This window comes from Bombina bombina, chromosome 3 (assembly GCF_027579735.1).
Source record: "Bombina bombina isolate aBomBom1 chromosome 3, aBomBom1.pri, whole genome shotgun sequence".
NCBI lineage: Eukaryota > Metazoa > Chordata > Amphibia > Anura > Bombinatoridae > Bombina > Bombina bombina.
The window spans coordinates 894,228,424-894,250,259 of record NC_069501.1 but is presented as its reverse complement, the minus strand read 5'-3'; the positions used below and the strand labels follow the sequence as shown (position 1 = coordinate 894,250,259).

At 41.1% G+C, this 21,836-nt stretch overlaps 1 protein-coding gene across 1 annotated transcript in view; it reads right to left on the bottom strand.

The window, feature by feature from the left end:
- MYCBP2 (MYC binding protein 2) overlaps positions 1 to 21,836 on the bottom strand; it is a gene marked incomplete in the record, with an annotated part of 1,460,675 nt that overhangs the window by 225,184 nt on the left and 1,213,655 nt on the right.

The following is a 21,836-nucleotide window of genomic DNA, read 5'->3' as shown; positions in this document are numbered from 1 at the left end:
TAGGACACGGATGAAGGGAGGGAGCAAATCAGGTCACCTAAATGGAAGGCACCACGGCTTGCAAAACCTTTCTCCCAAAAATAGCCTCAGAAGAAGCAAAAGTATCAAACTTGTAAAATTTGGTAAAAGTGTGCAGTGAAGACCAAGTCGCTGCCCTACATATCTGATCAACAGAAGCCTCGTTCTTGAAGGCCCATGTGGAAGCCACAGCCCTAGTGGAATGAGCTGTGATTCTTTCGGGAGGCTGCCGTCCGGCAGTCTCGTAAGCCAATCTGATGATGCTTTTAATCCAAAAAGAGAGAGAGGTAGAAGTTGCTTTTTGACCTCTCCTTTTACCGGAATAAACAACAAACAAGGAAGATGTTTGTCTAAAATCCTTTGTAGCATCTAAGTAGAATTTTAGAGCGCGAACAACATCCAAATTGTGCAACAAACGTTCCTTCTTTGAAACTGGTTTCGGACACAGAGAAGGTACGATAATCTCCTGGTTAATGTTTTTGTTAGAAACAACTTTTGGAAGAAAACCAGGTTTAGTACGTAAAACCACCTTATCTGCATGGAACACCAGATAAGGAGGAGAACACTGCAGAGCAGATAATTCTGAAACTCTTCTAGCAGAAGAAATTGCAACTAAAAACAAAACTTTCCAAGATAATAACTTAATATCAACGGAATGCAAGGGTTCAAACGGAACCCCCTGAAGAACTGAAAGAACTAAATTGAGACTCCAAGGAGGAGTCAAAGGTTTGTAAACAGGCTTAATTCTAACCAGAGCCTGAACAAAGGCTTGAACATCTGGCACAGCGGCCAGCTTTTTGTGAAGTAACACAGACAAGGCAGAAATCTGTCCCTTCAGGGAACTTGCAGATAATCCTTTTTCCAATCCTTCTTGAAGGAAGGATAGAATCCTAGGAATCTTAACCTTGTCCCAAGGGAATCCTTTAGATTCACACCAACAGATATATTTTTTCCAAATTTTGTGGTAAATCTTTCTAGTTACAGGCTTTCTGGCCTGAACAAGAGTATCGATAACAGAATCTGAGAACCCTCGCTTCGATAAGATCAAGCGTTCAATCTCCAAGCAGTCAGCTGGAGTGAAACCAGATTCGGATGTTCGAACGGACCCTGAACAAGAAGGTCTCGTCTCAAAGGTAGCTTCCAAGGTGGAGCCGATGACATATTCACCAGATCTGCATACCAAGTCCTGCGTGGCCACGCAGGAGCTATCAAGATCACCGACGCCCTCTCCTGATTGATCCTGGCTACCAGCCTGGGGATGAGAGGAAACGGCGGGAACACATAAGCTAGTTTGAAGGTCCAAGGTGCTACTAGTGCATCCACTAGAGCCGCCTTGGGATCCCTGGATCTGGACCCGTAGCAAGGAACTTTGAAGTTCTGACGAGAGGCCATCAGATCCATGTCTGGAATGCCCCACAGCTGAGTGACTTGGGCAAAGATTTCCGGATGGAGTTCCCACTCCCCCGGATGCAATGTCTGACGACTCAGAAAATCCGCTTCCCAATTTTCCACTCCTGGGATGTGGATAGCAGATAGGTGGCAGGAGTGAGACTCCGCCCATAGAATGATTTTGGTCACTTCTTCCATCGCCAGGGAACTCCTTGTTCCCCCCTGATGGTTGATGTACGCAACAGTTGTCATGTTGTCTGATTGAAACCGTATGAACTTGGCCCTCGCTAGCTGAGGACAAGCCTTGAGAGCATTGAATATCGCTCTCAGTTCCAGAATATTTATCGGTAGAAGAGATTCTTCCCGAGACCAAAGACCCTGAGCTTTCAGGGATCCCCAGACCGCGCCCCAGCCCATCAGACTGGCGTCGGTCGTGACAATGACCCACTCTGGTCTGCGGAATGTCATCCCTCGTGACAGGTTGTCCAGGGACAGCCACCAACGGAGTGAGTCTCTGGTCCTCTGATTTACTTGTATCTTCGGAGACAAGTCTGTATAGTCCCCATTCCACTGACTGAGCATGCACAGTTGTAATGGTCTTAGATGAATGCGTGCAAAAGGAACTATGTCCATTGCCGCTACCATCAACCCGATCACTTCCATGCACTGAGCTATGGAAGGAAGAGGAACGGAATGAAGTATCCGACAAGAGTCTAGAAGTTTTGTTTTTCTGGCCTCTGTCAGAAAAATCCTCATTTCTAAGGAGTCTATTATTGTTCCCAAGAAGGGAACCCTTGTTGACGGAGATAGAGAACTCTTTTCCACGTTCACTTTCCATCCGTGAGATCTGAGAAAGGCCAGGACAATGTCCGTGTGAGCCTTTGCTTGAGGAAGGGACGACGCTTGAATCAGAATGTCGTCCAAGTAAGGTACTACAGCAATGCCCCTTGGTCTTAGCACAGCTAGAAGGGACCCTAGTACCTTTGTGAAAATCCTTGGAGCAGTGGCTAATCCGAAAGGAAGCGCCACGAACTGGTAATGTTTGTCCAGGAATGCGAACCTCAGGAACCAATGATGTTCCTTGTGGATAGGAATATGTAGATACGCATCCTTTAAATCCACCGTGGTCATGAATTGACCTTCCTGGATGGAAGGAAGAATAGTTCGAATGGTTTCCATCTTGAACGATGGAACCTTGAGAAACTTGTTTAAAATCTTGAGATCTAAGATTGGTCTGAACGTTCCCTCTTTTTTGGGAACTATAAACAGATTGGAGTAGAACCCCATCCCTTGTTCTCTTAATGGAACAGGATGAATCACTCCCATTTTTAACAGGTCTTCTACACAATGTAAGAATGCCTGTCTTTTTATGTGGTCTGAAGACAACTGAGACCTGTGGAACCTCCCCCTTGGGGGAAGCCCCTTGAATTCCAGAAGATAACCTTGGGAGACTATTTCTAGCGCCCAAGGATCCAGAACATCTCTTGCCCAAGCCTGAGCAAAGAGAGAGAGTCTGCCCCCCACCAGATCCGGTCCCGGATCGGGGGCCAACATTTCATGCTGTCTTGGTAGCAGTGGCAGGTTTCTTGGCCTGCTTTCCCTTGTTCCAGCCTTGCATTGGTCTCCAAGCTGGCTTGGCTTGAGAAGTATTACCCTCTTGCTTAGAGGACGTAGCACTTTGGGCTGGTCCGTTTCTACGAAAGGGACGAAAATTAGGTTTATTTTTTGACTTGAAAGGCCGATCCTGAGGAAGGGCGTGGCCCTTACCCCCAGTGATATCAGAGATAATCTCTTTCAAGTCAGGGCCAAACAGCGTTTTCCCCTTGAAAGGAATGTTAAGTAGCTTGTTCTTGGAAGACGCATCAGCCGACCAAGATTTCAACCAAAGCGCTCTGCGCGCCACAATAGCAAACCCAGAATTCTTAGCCGCTAACCTAGCCAATTGCAAAGTGGCGTCTAGGGTGAAAGAATTAGCCAATTTGAGAGCATTGATTCTGTCCATAATCTCCTCATAAGGAGGAGAATCACTATCGACCGCCTTTATCAGCTCATCGAACCAGAAACATGCGGCTGTAGCGACAGGGACAATGCATGAAATTGGTTGTAGAAGGTAACCCTGCTGAACAAACATCTTTTTAAGCAAACCTTCTAATTTTTTATCCATAGGATCTTTGAAAGCACAACTATCCTCTATGGGTATAGTGGTGCGTTTGTTTAAAGTGGAAACCGCTCCCTCGACCTTGGGGACTGTCTGCCATAAGTCCTTTCTGGGGTCGACCATAGGAAACAATTTTTTAAATATGGGGGGAGGGACGAAAGGAATACCGGGCCTTTCCCATTCTTTATTAACAATGTCCGCCACCCGCTTGGGTATAGGAAAAGCTTCTGGGAGCCCCGGCACCTCTAGGAACTTGTCCATTTTACATAGTTTCTCTGGGATGACCAACTTGTCACAATCATCCAGAGTGGATAATACCTCCTTAAGCAGAATGCGGAGATGTTCCAACTTAAATTTAAATGCAATCACATCAGGTTCAGCTTGTTGAGAAATGTTCCCTGAATCAGTAATTTCTCCCTCAGACAAAACCTCCCTGGCCCCATCAGACTGGGTTAGGGGCCCTTCAGAAATATTATTATCAGCGTCGTCATGCTCTTCAGTATCTAAAACAGAGCAGTCGCGCTTACGCTGATAAGTGTTCATTTTGGCTAAAATGTTTTTGACAGAATTATCCATTACAGCCGTTAATTGTTGCATAGTAAGGAGTATTGGCGCGCTAGATGTACTAGGGGCCTCCTGAGTGGGCAAGACTCGTGTAGACGAAGGAGGGAATGATGCAGTACCATGCTTACTCCCCTCACTTGAGGAATCATCTTGGGCATCATTGTCATTGTCACATAAATCACATTTATTTAAATGAATAGGAATTCTGGCTTCCCCACATTCAGAACACAGTCTATCTGGTAGTTCAGACATGTTAAACAGGCATAAACTTGATAACAAAGTACAAAAAACGTTTTAAAATAAAACCGTTACTGTCACTTTAAATTTTAAACTGAACACACTTTATTACTGCAATTGCGAAAAAACATGAAGGAATTGTTCAAAATTCACCAAATTTTCACCACAGTGTCTTAAAGCCTTAAAAGTATTGCACACCAAATTTGGAAGCTTTAACCCTTAAAATAACGGAACCGGAGCCGTTTTGAACTTTAACCCCTTTACAGTCCCTGGTATCTGCTTTGCTGAGACCCAACCAAGCCCCAAGGGGAATACGATACCAAATGACGCCTTCAGAAAGTCTTTTCTAAGTATCAGAGCTCCTCTCACATGCGACTGCATGCCATGCCTCTCAAAAACAAGTGCGCAACACCGGCGCGAAAATGAGGCTCTGCCTATGCTTTGGGAAAGCCCCTAAAGAATAAGGTGTCTAAAACAGTGCCTGCCGATATGATTATATCAAAATACCCAGATAAAATGATTCCTCAAGGCTAAATATGTGTTAATAATGAATCGATTTAGCCCAGAAAAAGTCTACAGTCTTAATAAGCCCTTTTTGAAGCCCTTATTTACGATCGTAATAAACATGGCTTACCGGATCCCATAGGGAAAATGACAGCTTCCAGCATTACATCGTCTTGTTAGAATGTGTCATACCTCAAGCAGCAAGAGACTGCTCACTGTTCCCCCAACTGAAGTTAATTGCTCTCAACAGTCCTGTGTGGAACAGCCATGGATTTTAGTGACGGTTGCTAAAATCATTTTCCTCATACAAACAGAAATCTTCATCTCTTTTCTGTTTCTGAGTAAATAGTACATACCAGCACTATTTCAAAATAACAAACTCTTGATTGAATAATAAAAACTACAGTTAAACACTAAAAAACTCTAAGCCATCTCCGTGGAGATGTTGCCTGTACAACGGCAAAGAGAATGACTGGGGTAGGCGGAGCCTAGGAGGGATCATGTGACCAGCTTTGCTGGGCTCTTTGCCATTTCCTGTTGGGGAAGAGAATATCCCACAAGTAAGGATGACGCCGTGGACCGGACACACCTATGTTGGAGAAATATTTACTTACAGTGGCCCTTTAATAGTAAATTGTCCTGATTTAATCTATTTTTAATTGCTGATCTGGGAGCTGTGTCTCAATTGTTTAATCAGTTTGTTTTTCTTTTGAATACAAATTGGGGAGGGGAGTGGGCATGCAAATAGTCACAAGACCCAGCATTGCCGTTCTTCATATTTAAACATGCAGCTTAAATTAAGTTTGTTGTTTTTAGATAAAAAAACACACACAAAAACAAACAAATCTATTGTCTACTGCAAAACTATTTTCAAAGGATTTATGAATGCTTTTTTGCTCTACAGTTACAAAATAAATATTATAAAAAGATATATAGCACATGACTGAAAGCTTATGCTTTTGTGGATGCAATTTTGTCAGAAAGGCCTACAAAAGACAGAGCTTCAATGAGTTGACCAGCATAGCTAACAAAAATGTACTACCCATTCTGGCACAACAACACCTCTAACTCTTTTGAAGGCATAAGATTTGTTTTTGAATCTGCCATTTTTGGTAAATTTCCTGAAAATATTTTAAAATTAAGAGGTTATTTTTGACTACCAATGAAATCTGCTTACCAATATTGGAAAAACTATAATGAAAAGAGCAGCACACACACACACACCCCCAAGCTGGACTTCTGAGTAACTAAGCATGTGAGATACCTAAAATGCAAGTTTCTCTCCAATGATAAAACATATCTGAAGTCATCACAATGGATTAGATCATAACAAGGAACCAGGCTTGCAAATGCAGAAAAACTGTTTTGATTCCAAAATCAACAGAGTAGACTCCTTATGATACTACTTCCATTGGACTCATAATTATAGATCCAACAACCACCTAAAAAGTATAGATCCAACAACCAGCTAAAAAGGGCTTGGGAGTTGTGTCATTGTAGTAAAAAAACTAATTTGCAGATATCTTATGTGAAAACATGTAATCTTGATAACAATGGCCAAAACTAATATCTACAATGCAATCTATTACAGAGAGAAAAATTGGAATCTGCATTTTCAATTGAGGATTCCAATGTATTGGCATCTTTGGACTGATATAAAAAATGATAGATTTCTAATAAGACTGCCTTCCAGAAACAAAGCCTCTCTAAAGTGAACAAGCAGGCTTTTGGCTGATCATTCAGCAAATCATAGCTCTTGGCACATTACAGTTGTTGGTCATGCACACAGGTTGTCCAATTTAGACAGCTTTACCAGGATAAAGAATAGATAAGGGGTCAAAGAGAGATGGACTGATGGAGCTTTTGTTTTTGCCACCAAAATTTATGTCTCTAAACCGAAAAATGTAATCCTGTAACACTAAGAAATCGTAATGTTTACCTAAAAAATCAGATATAAAGGAAACATTTTTAAGTTCAAGATGTGTTGATTTTGTTGTGGGGAAGAAATCTACAATTGAACACCAAAAATATAAGCAATTTCTTTCATACAGGTGGTGAGAGTCCACAATCCAATATTCACAAACCCCAAGAGCTCTCTAAATCCCCTCTCACCTCACAGATGGTTTAAGAATGCATTGGCTTCTACAGAGAGGTGTTTCAATCTATAATGAGACCCATTTTCCCCTCAGAGTACAGTGTTTGTCAGAGGCTTGTGTATGGTTGGTTGCCCCTTTTTTTCACCTCATGGGAACATTTCTCACAGACCTTCCAGATCTAGCAATCTAGCATTCCATAACCTCTGCTGTTTCAGTACTGGTTTGGCGTTCTACTGGTTTACTGTAGTGTCTGTTCTTAAGTATCAAATTATCATCTATATGACACTCTATAGCCTTATGTGGGTATTTATTGTTATATATTGATTTATATATATTGTCCTTGGGACCAAATCTATATTTTATTCCCATTTTTTTTGTTTGTATTCTGCGCGCCTATCAGCATCAGCCTTCAGATCTGCGCATCGGGTAAGCAGTCATGAGCCCTAGGAATTGTGCACGTCGGGTCAGGAATACTGTTTCTTCAAAGGGGAGGTTTCCTCTGATTGGAAATCATCTGATGTTGAACCTGATACATCCTCTTTTTTTTAAATTAACATATTCATTCTATTTTAAGGAGTCAATATGTCAAAGGCTTTGCAAGCCTTTCAAACCTCTATGACTGCAGGTTCTCACAAGAGAACCTGCAGTCCTTATTTAACAAGCAGTGGTCATCCTCACCTTTCGCCACCTCTAAGGTGGCAAATTTCAATCTTCCTGTGATTGGCTGTACGTGGGCAGGGGGCGGTATTGCACGAGAGGGCAAAATAGCGCTTGTGTGCAATGCTGAATTCCGACAGCGGAATTCAGCCTGCCAGAGGCAAGCTGCGACGGACAGGGGCACGTATATGCGCAGCTCGCCTCTGGTTTGATAAATCGACCCCTAAAAGAGGTTTACTTCAGGGGTTAAACATTTCTAGAGTTCTGAGGATAAGTCTTCAAAATGTTTAGATTCAGTTTTTAAGACTGTTGCTAAAACATCTGAGATTTTTCCTATTCCGGATGCTATCTCTGAGATGGATGCTCATCTTCATGTTCCAATCCACAGGGAACATTACCAGTTTCAGAGGTTTGACTATCTAGACAAGCATTTTCAGTGTATTGCTATACCATTTAGTCTGGGTACATCTTCAAGAATTTTCAAAGGTTTTGGGTGTCCTGTTGTCTATAATGAGATCTCAGAGGATAGTAGTGTTTCCTTACCTGAATGGTTTCTTTGTCCAAGCTCCATCTTTTCATTTAGCAGAATTTTACACCAACAGATTGTTGTCATTTCTTCAACAACATGGTTGGAAGATCAGGTTTTCAAACAGTTCTTTGGTTCTTCAAGGCAAGGGTTACTTTTCTGGGGTTTCGAATAGATTCAGTCTCCATGAGTCTAACAAATCAGAGAAGGCAAACATTGCTGTCAGTCTGTCTGAACCTTCAGTCTCTCTTTTCCCTCTCTCTCTTTGTATGGAATTACTTGGTCTTGTGCTTGCAGCCTCAAATGCAATTCCATTTGCTCGATTTCACGAGACATCTTCAGCTTTGTATGCTTAGTCAGTGGTGCAGAGATCATACTCCGCTATCTCAAAATGTTTTTCAGGATCACAGTACAAGCCAGTCTCTGGCTTGGTGGCTGGATCATCAGTTCATTATTCAGGGGGCTTCTTTTGCTCATCCCACCTGGACTGTGATCACTACAGATGCAAGTCTTTCAGGTCGGGGAGCTGTTTAGGAGGAGTCTCTGAGAGCACAAGGGGGGTTTGGCCCCCTGAGGAGGCGAGGTTGCCAATAAATCTAGAACTCTCTATTTTCAGGGCTCTTTAGCTCTGGCCACTGTTGAAATGGAAATCTCATTTTGGTTTTCAATCAATGTCACAGCAGTGGTTTATGTCAATCATCAGGGGGAATTTAAAGTTCCTTAGCCACATTTTTTGTGAGCAGAAGTTAATTGTCTAGTCTCTGCAGTTCATATTCCAGGAGTGAATAACTGTGAAGCGGATTTTCTCAGTCGGTAGTCTCTGCATCCAAGGCAATAGTCTCTTCACCAGGATGTGTTCAATCAGATTCTGGATCTTTGGGGATTTCCAGAGATAGATCTGATGGCTTCTCATTTGAACAAAAAAGTTCCAGGTACTTTGTGAGGTCCAGGAACCCTCAAGCAGAGTTTGTGGATGTTCTAGTAGCTCATTCGTTATTTCAGCTTGCTTATTTGTTTCCTCAAACAAAAAATCAATTATTAAAGTTTGGGAGCGCTAAAAAAGCTTAAAGGATGATAAGGAGATGATACATTTTATACGTATATTTATTGCTAGTTGATAGTTGAAAATCTAAAAACATATAATAAATCAAAAATACATAAAAACAATAATATGAGCAAGATAATTATTCTTGAGTAAGATGACAGAATATTTAAAATAGAAATTATTGTGTGACAATATACTTCAGTTTGGGACGTCTCCCTTATGTTAAAAATACTTTGTAATGGTTAATACCTAGCCTCTCATATATCTTAAACTTTATGTCTTATATTTTACAACATAATAACTTCTTATTTGGATAAATTATCAAATGCTTTGTATACCACCTTAATCCACCTTATATAAACATCTTAAAATATAGTATCTTTAAAATAATATTTTCAAGACTGATCGTCAAAATAAAATATTCATAAAAATGCTTGGATTTTTAAAAGTTCTTTTTTACTTTTGTAGCAATATGTAGAGTTCCAGTATAAAAGTTTATGTAATCCGATATTTTGTTCTTAGAGGGATATGTAGAAATGTTGATTTGTAACCTTGTAACACTTCAGTCTTTTTTATACAATTTGTAACAAGTGTTTCTAATGAGCTTACCGGGTCTTCTGACACCTGCTGTGTCTGGCGATTTTTTTTTTGTGTATCTTACCAGGAAGATATTTATGACTTTTCTCTCTCCAATCTTGTACGATACAAAATTTGCCTGTAAGCTTGATTCCTTGGAGCCTGTTTTGGTCTGTGTGGCTCCGGTGGTGCAATACCTTCTACAATATCGTACAAGATTGGAGAGAGAAAAGGCATAAATATCTTACTCAAGAATAATTATCTTGCTCATATTATTGTTTTTATGTATTTTTGATTTATTATATGTTTTTAGATTTTCAACTATCAACTAGCAATAAATATACGTATAAAAAGTATCATCTCCTTATTATCCTTTAAGCTTTTTTAGCGCTCCCAAACTTTAATAATTGATTTTTTGTTTGTACTATATAGTGGTAATCATAGGGAAGATTACCTGTGAGGGAGCTAAAAGATAACAACTTGGCGCTTATCTTAAACTAACCCATACACTAAATGTATTTGTTTCCTCCTCTGGTGCTTCTTCCCAGAGTGATTTCCAAGATACGGCTAGAGAAATAGTCTGTAATCCTGATTGCTTTACCTTGGCCTTGCAGAATCTGGTATGCAAATCAGTTTCAGATGTAGAGTTGCCCGCCTTGGCCACTCCCTCCGTGTCTGGACCTTCTGTCTCAGGGTTTGTTTTTCCATCCGGATCTCAAATCTCTAAGCTTGATGGCATATAGATTGAAAGGTTAGTTCTTAAGCATAGGAGTTTCTCAGATTCTGTGATTAAACTTTAATCCAAGCTCATATATCTGTGACTAGAAGGATTTATCATAAGGATAGTTTGGATACAGGCCAATCCGCAAGTTCTTTGAAAGTCAGATTTCTGCTCTGTTTTGTTTCACAGAAAGATTTTTAATCTTCCTGACATTCATGGTTTTGTTCAGGCTTTGGCACAAATTAAGCCTGTGATTTGCGCGATCGCGAGTCAAATTTCCCCGCAAACATTTGAAAAAACAAATCTGAAATTAAAAATATCTGGAACCTCAGGTAAGAAAAAAAATACAAAATTTCTCCCAAAAACATAATTTCCATGCTGAAACTGTTAGACTGCAAAGGGAAATAAACATAGACCTGACTCATGGCAAATATATGCAATATATATTAAAACTTTAAAATATAAAGTGCCAAACATAGCTGAGAGTGTCTTAAAGTACTGAAACATATCAGCAGAGATAATGGTAGAGGAGTATAATGTTGATCTGTAAAGGGAGGTGGCAGATAAATCCCCATGACCAAATTTACAGAGAGCCTTAGAATAGATTTCCCATAGGTGAAAACATGGCATCAGGCAACACTCCCTTCACATCCCTCAGACAAACACTGTACTTTGAGAGGAATTGGGCTTCAAAATGCTTAGAAGCGCCTTTCACAGGAGAAGATCAAGCACAACTTGGTTCACCATCTTCCAACGAAGGCAAAGTTTGTAAAACTGAGGTATGAGTGAGGTGGGAGGTGTATTTATAGGCTTTTTGAGGTTTAGGAAACTGTGCCCCCTCCTGGTATGAATGTATATCCCATACGTCACTAGCTCATGGACTCTTGCCACTTACATGAAAGAAAACAATTTATGCTTACCTGATAATTTATTTCATGGTAGTGAGAGTCCAAAAACCATTACTCATGGGAATTACCTTTCCTACCACTTGGAGGAGGCAAAGAGTCCTAAACTCTATATAACGCATCCCACCTCACACATACCTCAGTCTAAAACATAGCCAAGCAGAAGTGAGGTAAGAAAAAGAGCAAGAGCCAAAAAAGTGGATCAGGGGAAAATATGTGCTTATAAAGAAAACAAAACTCTTAAAAAAACGAAAGGGTTGAATCTCACCACCATGAAAGAAATGAATTTATCAGGTAAGCATAAATGTATGTTTTCTTTCATACCGGTAGTGAGTCCATGATCCATTACTCATGTGAGTCCATGATCCATTACTCATGTGAGTCCACGATCCATTACTCATGTGAGTCCACGATCCATTACTCATGTGAGTCCACGATCCATTACTCATGTGAGTCCACGATCCATTACTCATGAGAGTCCACGATCCATTACTCATGAGAGTCCACGATCCATTACTCATGAGAGTCCACGATCCATTACTCATGAGAGTCCACGATCCATTACTCATGAGAGTCCACGATCCATTACTCATGAGAGTCCACGATCCATTACTCATGAGAGTCCACGATCCATTACTCATGAGAGTCCACGATCCATTACTCATGAGAGTCCACGATCCATTACTCATGAGAGTCCACGATCCATTACTCATGAGAGTCCACGATCCATTACTCATGAGAGTCCACGATCCATTACTCATGAGAGTCCACGATCCATTACTCATGAGAGTCCACGATCCATTACTCATGAGAGTCCACGATCCATTACTCATGAGAGTCCACGATCCATTACTCATGAGAGTCCACGATCCATTACTCATGAGAGTCCACGATCCATTACTCATGAGAGTCCACGATCCATTACTCATGAGAGTCCACGATCCATTACTCATGAGAGTCCACGATCCATTACTCATGAGAGTCCACGATCCATTACTCATGAGAGTCCACGATCCATTACTCATGAGAGTCCACGATCCATTACTCATGAGAGTCCACGATCCATTACTCATGAGAGTCCACGATCCATTACTCATGAGAGTCCACGATCCATTACTCATGAGAGTCCACGATCCATTACTCATGAGAGTCCACGATCCATTACTCATGAGAGTCCACGATCCATTACTCATGAGAGTCCACGATCCATTACTCATGAGAGTCCACGATCCATTACTCATGAGAGTCCACGATCCATTACTCATGAGAGTCCACGATCCATTACTCATGAGAGTCCACGATCCATTACTCATGAGAGTCCACGATCCATTACTCATGAGAGTCCACGATCCATTACTCATGAGAGTCCACGATCCATTACTCATGAGAGTCCACGATCCATTACTCATGAGAGTCCACGATCCATTACTCATGAGAGTCCACGATCCATTACTCATGAGTCCACGATCCATTACTCATGAGTCCACGATCCATTACTCATGAGTCCACGATCCATTACTCATGAGTCCACGATCCATTACTCATGAGTCCACGATCCATTACTCATGAGTCCACGATCCATTACTCATGAGTCCACGATCCATTACTCATGAGTCCACGATCCATTACTCATGAGTCCACGATCCATTACTCATGAGTCCACGATCCATTACTCATGAGTCCACGATCCATTACTCATGAGTCCACGATCCATTACTCATGAGTCCACGATCCATTACTCATGAGTCCACGATCCATTACTCATGAGTCCACGATCCATTACTCATGAGTCCACGATCCATTACTCATGAGTCCACGATCCATTACTCATGAGTCCACGATCCATTACTCATGAGTCCACGATCCATTACTCATGAGTCCACGATCCATTACTCATGAGTCCACGATCCATTACTCATGAGTCCACGATCCATTACTCATGAGTCCACGATCCATTACTCATGAGTCCACGATCCATTACTCATGAGTCCACGATCCATTACTCATGAGTCCACGATCCATTACTCATGAGTCCACGATCCATTACTCATGAGTCCACGATCCATTACTCATGAGTCCACGATCCATTACTCATGAGTCCACGATCCATTACTCATGAGTCCACGATCCATTACTCATGAGTCCACGATCCATTACTCATGAGTCCACGATCCATTACTCATGAGTCCACGATCCATTACTCATGAGTCCACGATCCATTACTCATGAGTCCACGATCCATTACTCATGAGTCCACGATCCATTACTCATGAGTCCACGATCCATTACTCATGAGTCCACGATCCATTACTCATGAGTCCACGATCCATTACTCATGAGTCCACGATCCATTACTCATGAGTCCACGATCCATTACTCATGAGTCCACGATCCATTACTCATGAGTCCACGATCCATTACTCATGAGTCCACGATCCATTACTCATGAGTCCACGATCCATTACTCATGAGTCCACGATCCATTACTCATGAGTCCACGATCCATTACTCATGAGTCCACGATCCATTACTCATGAGTCCACGATCCATTACTCATGAGTCCACGATCCATTACTCTATAATAGAAGCCTCAGCATGTCCCCAGAGTGCGCAGTATTAACTCAAGCTTAATATGGATCCAACTGCTTTTTTGCTATCGGAGCTTAGCAACCTTTTGGATGCCTATAAAGTTGCGTTTGAAAAAAAAGCCTACAAAATGGGATTTGTCAACCCACAGCTACTGATTGGGTTGGAGACCTGCGGGGAGACCGCGACTCTATGGAGGCGGAGAGGGATGCCACTTTTGTGCCTCGGCAGATAATACCCACCTTCCCAAGTTCTACACAAGTCTCTGCAGAAACGAGCGGTGGACGGTTGACACGAAACCCACTTACTTCAATGGTGACCTGGACGAGCCACAAGCAAAGAGCTGATGACACCCCCGTCCAGGAACCTTTTCCAGCACCTACTGTTATGGATCCCCCCAAACCTGATCGAGGCACCTTCACTACCGTCCGGTGTATTGAAAAACCGGATAGCAGAATGGCGACAGTGCAGGGGAGCTCCAGAAAGAAAAGATAGTGCCTGCCTCACCAAGCATCTCGAGGCTGAAGGACTTCATATATCAGAGGCACTGCTGAATATAGGAGATTGGATCAACTCCTATACGGTCCCGGATAGCTTACACTCAGTGTGGGATCGCATCAAAACAACAGGTCCATATTTACCCTTGCTGCACGCAGCCCTGAATCAGTTTAACCCATGGGTACATATAGCAGGCAGAGTTGGTGTGGGTTAAATATTTGAACTGCTTAAGTATACTGCTGTCACTATTTAATCACGGCAGATCTCCTTATTTGACTGTTGGACTTCGGTGGCAGTGGCCATGCTCGGCTGCAAGCTACACAAGGTGCCCTGAACCTCCATGGAAATGACAGTATAACTGATCTATGGACCCTCAGAATATTTCCCCTCTTAGAACTTATGATATTGCTCCCCTGCGCTGTCGTTTTTGGTTGTCAGAATGTTCCACAGAGTCTCCTTTGCTTTTTCCCCTTCTGTAACTTCACTCTAAGATGTTTGTGATTCCTTACCTGTCTTCTCAAATGTTGCTTTAGTTTGTTTTGACAGATAAAATATAGCTATAGTTAGATCAATTGTCTTGATATACCCAGCTATATTAACATATTGTGTTATTTAATAACTATGTCTTGTTTAAGTTCCCAACTGTTGTCTACAATGAACAATGAGGGCTGCACAGGTACCGAGAGTCTTACATTACTTAGCAATGTGTTTGAGTGAAAATCTTTAACAACCATCTTGGATATTGTATTTATTATTAGTCATTCATGTGTCGCTGTAACCGCCTTGGGCACATAGGAAACCATCAGATACCGCATATGGATTATACTTATCGAAGCCCAGCCCCTTTGCCTTAGCTCTCCCTGCTGGTCTCTTTCTCACCCCACAAGTCACTATAAGCCCTATAATTATATTGTTTCCAGCCCCTATAACTAATTATCACTCTAGTTGAAGTTATCTTAGGGTCCTCCCTCATTTAGCACTTGTTTAAGGGCGGTACACTATACCCCATTGCATATACGCTCCATAATGACTTCTTCCCCTATAGATCCATAAATATAAATATACATTGAGAAATCAAAGTAAAAAAAAAAAAAGAGGTTCAATCATTCGGGACTCAAGAGTGGTCCCTTAAACTTCTGTTTACCTACAATAAACCTCATTCCCCGCAACCCTATGGGGCCTTAAGTGGCCCCATGTGTCATCATGTAGGTATAGAATTAGCTATGCAAACTCTGTTAATGAAGATGTTTTTGCTTATTCTTTACTGACTGTACTATGGGAAACTACTGTATCTTCTTCTTGTATATTAATTATCACTGTATGTTTGCACTAAACTGAACCCCAATAAAAATTATTTAAAAAAAAAAAAAAAAAAGTATGCAAAGACGACCAAGTAGCTCCTTTACAAATTTGATCAACTGACGCCTCCTTCTTAAAAGCCCATGAAGTAGAATAGCAACTGACCTGGTAGAAAGAGCAGTAATACGTTGCGGTGGAGGTTGATCTGCCTACAAATAAGCCTTGTGAATAAAAAATGTTTAAATCAAGAAGCTAAAGAAATGCCTGAAGCCTTCTGTCCTTTCCTAGAGCCTGAAAAATACATGAATAAACTAGAAGTTTGTCTAAAGGCCTTAGTAGCATCAATGTAATACTTTAATACCCTAACAACATCCAAATTATGCAAACATCTGTCTGAAGCAGACTTGGGATTAGGACACAAAGGAGGAACAACAATTTATCTGCTGATATTATAAGAAGAAAGCAGATTTGCCAAGAAACCAAAAGTAGTTCTTAAAGGTACAGTCAACCCAAAATTTGTCCTAAGTCATTCCTATAAAGTTGCAAACACTTATTATTGCCAACTATAGCCCAATTTTGTAACATATATCGTTTACAAGTACAGTAATAGGACTTTTTGCGCCTCTGCCTGTTTAAAATGTCCGCCTGCCCCCTCCTCTTTTTCGTCACCAGCATCGTCATCATGTGGCTGTGATCACAGTTACTTTGCGATCGTACACGTTCTTGTGTTTGGCACATGCGCAATCGGCCAATTTTACTGAAGGGGGAAGTTTCAAACAGGAACAGAAAAAAACACCTATGCTTAATGTCAATATTATGCATAGGCTCTTATTAAGTGTACATAATCATGCACTCCTTGTTAGTTTCACCTTGGATTTAAACAGTTTTTATTTAACAATCTTTTTCAGATTCCAAGGAGTCGAAATTGGCTTAATTGAAGGTTTGATACAAACCAAAGCCTGGACAAAAGCATGAATACCAGGAAGATTAGCAATCTTCCTATTAAACAAAACTGAAAGAGCAGAAATTTGAGACCTCAGGGAACTGGCAGATAAACCCTTATTCAAGCCATCCTGTAAAAACTGTAGAATCCAAGGACTTCTAAAAGAATGCCAAGAAAACACGATCTATACACCAAGAAATATAGGCTTTCCAGACTTGATGGTAAATTATTCTAGTCACAGGCTTTCGAGAAACCCCTATGTCTTAGAACTTAACTTTCAATTTCCATACCATCAAACTCCGATACTTGAGAACCAGATGGAAAAGCAAATTTAGGAATAGGAGGCCTAGGCTCAGAAACAGAGGAAAAAAATAACCTCTGTATAGCTTTGGATACCAAATCCTGTAAAATCTCAGCATGATTACCAAAAAAATCAATGTTCTTGCCAGACTCAGCTTAAAAACCATTTTGAATAGACGTACCAACAGATACACAGGCTGAAACAACATGAGAAGTAGAACAAATGCTAAAATACTATGTAAGGGACCCTGATCCTTATCAAGTGCATGAGACGTTTGTTCAATATCTGTATGAACACCTGCTGAAGAAGCCACCCTTCTAAGAGACAAAACTGAAGAAACTAATTTCCCAGATGATCATCCCTAGAATCAGAATTATCAAAGCTAGACAAAAACTGTTCTTTATCAAAGAGAGAATGCAAAATATCACCTTTATCACCAGGAAAAAGAGTTCCCCCTTAGATGAATTACATAAGTCACTACTGTGATCCTGTCTTACTGCAAGAGGAAAATACATTTTCTTTTAAACAGAAGCTAAATCTAGAGAGAGTCTTGAAGGATGCACAGAGACTCAGAATCAACATTGGCAACCTCACCTCCCAACAAAACAGGATCTTTAGAAGCAGAGTCTAGATTTCCAGTTTCAGGAGAGAATAACAGAAACTGAAGTTTTAAAAGAAAGGTTAGTACAAAGAACAAAGGAAACATTCATTTTCAAAATATATTTTTTTTTATAAATTTTAAGTAAACTTTAAAGAAAGACTGGATAACCAATAAGTAGAAACCACAGCCACATGAGCTATAGAAATGGCTGGCCTAAGTAACCAACCTGCTGATCTTCCAAAGCAATAGTAGTTCACTTAGCCAATGTGGAAATAGACCCATCAACTCCCATAACTGATTAAAAGCTATCAAAGGAAATCATTTCTTAAACCTTGCAAAAGGGTTAAATTAATTTCCAGGCTTAGACCAATCTTTAGAAATCATGTCAGAGACAACATCAGGAATAGGAAAAACTTCAGGAAGTTTAACAGTCTTAAAAACTGAATTTAAATGATTACAAGGTTTGTCATCAGAAGCTTTAGGATTTTTAACCACTTAGGTAATCAAGACCTCATTTAAAAGTTCATACATTACGTTCAACTTTAAACAAACAAGAGGAAATATCAGGTTCAACATCAGATGAAGGTTCTTCACCTTCTGAAGACTTAACTGTATCCATGGTCCCAGGGCACACAGTACTGGTAGAATGGGAAACCTGTACTGACCTTAAATGCTTGTTTGCAGGCGGGAGAGCAGCCATAGCTTCAGATACTGCTACTGTAGTTAACTCTCAATTTAGGTGAAAGTTCCTCAGCATTTTCCTTTACTGAAGAAACAGAAATAGCATTATTAACCACAGAAAAAGCATTAGATTGGTCTGATTGCAACAAAGTTAAACACGAGTCACATAAATGAGCTGAGAAAGGTACTTCAGCATTGTTTCAATAAGCACACCTGTTAGTAGAAAGGTGATAAGGGGAGTCATTTCTGGGGTAGAAATAGGAACAGAAGCAGAAGACTCCATTATAGCATTAAATAATAACCCGCTAAAATAAGCTCAAGGAATGAAAAAACCTACCCCCTCCTAAATAGCTTAAGTTATAATGCGCACAAAAACTGTAAAAATAAAAGGAGACAGAAGGAATACAACATCTAGCTAAACGAACGTGCACGAAAACAAATAACTTCTTAGAAGGAAAAAGTGTGTGCCAAAAACCTGACGTGCGCATAACAGAATAGCGTGTGCTAAACCGACGAGAGACAGCGAAAAATACTAATACAGATCTATATTTGCCTCCTCCAAGTGGTAGGGAAGTTAATTCCCATAAGTAATGGATTGTGGACTCTCACCACCTTTATGAAAGAAAAATTATTTTAAAATATTGTTTCTGGCCACTTTGAAATGGCTGCCAAGCTCCACTCACTCATGACATCATGATCCTGGCTGCATATGGCATCAAATCACAAAAGGCTCACTAGTTTGCTACAACAGACTATCAGTGCTATTCAGCAGAGTGCCTAGATGTAGCACAGATCTTGATGTCATCAGTGGGCAGAGCTTGGCAGATATTTTCAAGTGGCCAGAAGCAAAATTAATTTAAAAATAACTTTTTTACCGTTCCTGCTGCATGATATAGAAAGGGGTTCAGGGGGCTATTTGCAAATTAATCTAAGGTAAGACTTAGATGACTACGGTGTAGACTGTCCCTTTGAATAAAAGATCCACATAGCCTCGCTGTAGAATACATTTTTGAACCTATCTCCCCCTTAATCCATAGCATGGAATAGTACAGCATTTAGAGGATGCTGGGAAAAAGAAAATTTATGCTTACCTGATAAATTTATTTCTTTTTGGATATGATGAGTCCACGGATTTCATCCTTACTTGTGGGATACAATACCAAAGCTATAGTACACGGATGAAAAGGGAGGGACAAGACAAGGAACCTAAACAAAAGGCACCACTGCTTGAAGAACCTTTCTCCCAAAAGCAGCCTCAGCTGAGGCAAAAGTATCAAATTTGCAAAATTTTGAAAAAATATGAAGAGAAGACCAAGTTGCAGCCTTGCAAATCTGTTCAACAGAAGCATCATTTCTGAATGCCCATGAGTCAGCAACAGCCCAAGTGGAATGAGCCACAACTCGTTCAGGAGGCTGCTGTCCAGCAGTCCCATATGCAAAACGGATGATACTCCTCATCCAAAAAGAAAGAGAGGTAGCCGTAGCTATCTGACCCCTACGTCTCCCTGAAAAAACTACAAACAAAGAAGCCGATTGTCGAAAAATCTTAGTTGCTTGAAAGTAGAACTTTAAAGCACGGATTACATCTAAATTATGTAACAGACGTTCCTTCTTAGGAGGAGGATTAGGACACAAAGAAGGGACAACAATCCCCTGATTAATATTCTTGTTTGAAGCAACTTTAGAAACAAAAAAACAGGTTTAGTACGTAACACCACCTTATCCGAATAGAAAATAAAATAAGGATAAGGATAACCATACTGTGATGTTGAAAGCTCAGGAATTCTTCCTAGCAGAAGAAATAGCAATCGGAAATAAAACTTTCCAAGATAATAACTTAATATCTATGGAATGCATAGGTTCAAACGGAACCCCTTGAAGAACTTTAAAGAACAAAATTTAAACTCCAAGGAGGAGCAAATGGTCTGAAAACTGGCCTGATGCATGTCAGAGCCTGACAAAATCCTAAGAATCCTAACCCTACTCCATGAGTAGCCCTTGGATTCACCCCAATAAAGATATTTACGCCATATCTTATGGTAAATTGTCCTAGAAACAGGCTTACATGCCTGAATTAAAATAACTATGACCGAAAAACCTTGCTGCACTAAAATTAAGCATTCAATCTCCAAGCAGCCAGCTGCAGAAAAATTAGATTCGGGTGATGGAAAGGACCCTTAATGAGAAGGTCTTTCCACAATGGTAACTTCCACGGTAGCGGAGATGACGTGTCCACCAGATCGGCATACCAAAGCATGCGAGGCTGCGCAGGAGCGATGAGGATCACCGAAGCCCACTCCTGTGTGACTCGAGCAATCACCCGGGGAAGGAGAGCAAACGGGGGAAATATATATGCTAGGCAGAAGGACCAAGGAACTGCCAAGGCATCTATCAGCTCGGCCTGAGGATCTCTGGACCTGGACCCGAAGCTCAGGAACCTGGCATTGCTGACGAAATGCCACGAAATCCAATTCAAGAATTAGTGTGGAGAAAATTTCTGGAAGGAATTTCCCAGTTGACCCCACCTAGGACGAGTATCTCTGACAGATGACAAGAATGAGCCTCTACCCACTGGCTCGTCTTGGCAACTCTGATCATTGCAGAGGGACTCCTGTTCCTCCCTGATGAATGATGTAATGCTACTGGAATCTGATGAATTGGACCGAAGGGCATGGAAGATCGCCTTCAGCACAAGGATATTGATGGTAAGGAGAGACTCCGCCTGAATCCATATTTCCTGGGTTGTAAAAGATCCCCAGACATCTCCCCATCTAAAAAAACTGGCGTCCCCAGTCACAGTCAGTCACTCAGTAAGGTCTGTGAAAGCAAATCCACTGGGATAGATGATCTTAAGACAACCATCATGGAAGAAATCCCTTGTCTCATATTCTAGAGAGTTATTCGAGAAGACAAGTTCTTAGAATTTTCATTCTACTGCCTGCGCATGCTTCGCTGCAGAGGTCTGAAGTGAAACAGAACAAACGGTATGATAACCATAGCTACCAACAATTGGAGCAACTCCATGCCCTGAGCCACTAACTGTGAAGAGTGGATTGAAGGGCTCGACATGTATTCCAGAATCCTTGATTTTCCGACTTCTGCCAGAAAAACTCTCATGGACATAGATTTGAGTAGAGACCCCAAGAAGGGTACCAATGCCTTCGGTTTCGGAACTAAAAAACTCCTTCAAAAATTGGACATCCAGCGCCTGGATATGAACCAACAACCCTTAAGTTGCAGAGCCACAAAGTTAACCACTAGGCTACATTAACTCCTTGGTTCCAGATTTACCTTCCACCCGTGAGTACACAGGAAGGTTAAAAGAATGTCTGAATGACAATATGACTCCTAGATTAGAATATCGTCTAGATAAGGCGCCACTGCAATGCTCCGCGGTCTCAGAACCGCCAGCAAAAAAACCCTGGAACCTTTGGAAATTCTGGGTGCCGTGTCCAGCACGAAAAGGAAGGTCACGACCAGAAAATGTTTGCCCAGAAAGTCACAAAGTCTAAAACTTGTGATAATCTCTGT